Source organism: Histoplasma capsulatum, genomic scaffold (genome assembly GCF_000149585.1).
Source record: "Histoplasma capsulatum NAm1 scaffold_1 genomic scaffold, whole genome shotgun sequence".
In the NCBI taxonomy this organism is placed as follows: Eukaryota; Fungi; Ascomycota; class Eurotiomycetes; order Onygenales; family Ajellomycetaceae; genus Histoplasma; species Histoplasma mississippiense.
Genome location: NW_001813982.1, coordinates 4,844,196 through 4,845,804, shown reverse-complemented (window position 1 = coordinate 4,845,804; position 1,609 = coordinate 4,844,196).

The window sequence follows — 1,609 nt, the reverse complement described above, 5'->3', positions numbered from 1 at the left end:
TGACACACTATGTGTATCATGTTTGAGATGGCATTTTGCGTTGCAACTCGCAATTGCAGCCATCAGCAGTGGGGTGAGAAAGAATTGAGACCTTCGAGCCTATCAGTGATGGCCGGATGTATAATCTTCCATGAGACGACGGTATTCCTCTCCTGGCAGAGATAATATATCAAGGCTCCGCGCACGGACGCCATCATATTCAACGGCTCCACCTCTTGTACTCAATGAGCACTCTTGCCGAGGAACATCATTCCTGGTCCTTACTTCGATACCGGCATCTCAGCTACACAAGTACGAGCCGGACAGTGGATTGCACCAGCGCGCTCTCTCTCTTCTACTGACACGACCAAGCCAAGAAGCAATGGTCGCTATGTGGAGCAAAAGTGCAGCCTAAACATTGCCACGGGACATTGGATAATCATGGGCACCCCTCCAACAAATGAACAGGCATACATGCTTCCCAAAAGCTTTGTCCCTTCACTCGGGTTGTATTTTTCCATTTTATGCTCCAATTTATTCCTACGGAAATACATGCCTCTCGTACCTAACCTCCATCTACAAACTACACCTTGACCTTAACACGTCACTGCCTGTATGTGTAAGCCGGAGTCTCCTTCTCGCTCTGGAAACAACGTACTTTCCATATCAAATCAAGAATACAACAATAATCTAACATTTTCTGTTCCCCCTTCCCTGGATCTCCTCAGCAAATGTCTTCGTGGCGCACCACCCTCCTTTCTCTTCCTCCACTCCCCTCTACTTTGAGAGTTGCATAGCTAATATATCGGAGAGGGCGCCCAGCAGGTGGGTGCCCTAGTAGGATAAGATTGAGATAAGAAGAAAATCAAAGGAAACCCCACTTTTATCTATTGTCTACTTTTCACACGGTGTACTATATACATTTTTTGCATATACCCACTCATAGGCGAGGGAGACATATAGAGATGTCTGAACACGCTATCATTTCATTGATGAAATTATACGTTCATATTCACGACACCCCTTGAAACAAAAACACAGCCGGTTTATGCATCGCATTCTCACCATGTAATTTATTTATTTACCCTGGCACATCCTCAATTATAGATTTCTCGACGAACCTCGATAGTTATATGTCTTCGCTTCCCTTCTCTGTACTGTACGTACGCATGATGTCTTAGCCGTCCCGGCTTCAAGAATGATGGATGAATCAAGCCTCGGCAATTAAGAAAGGTATTTTATTTACGTCATTCATCTTCCGGTCCTCATTCAATTATTGATGCATCCAGATTTTACCCAACACAACTACCACCAGGGTTCGAAGACATCGAGACCTATTTTGGAACTTCGGTAACCAGTCTCAAAGTATCGAAAAGCGAACGGTATTGAGGAAATAACTAAGGGTAAGGGGGCTGAATGTGATGGGAAATTGAAAATAACTATCCATCTGTTCAAGGCAAGGAAAAATGCATTTGAGTATTAAATCAGTCATATTTCGCTACGACAGAGCTCTCTCTCTCTCTCTCACTCGCTTTCGCTCTCTCACTCGCTTCAGAAGACCAGTCCATATCTAAGAAGTGATAGAAATAGAGATGAGACACGGAGCCCCATTCTCAACTCCCGTCCCTTT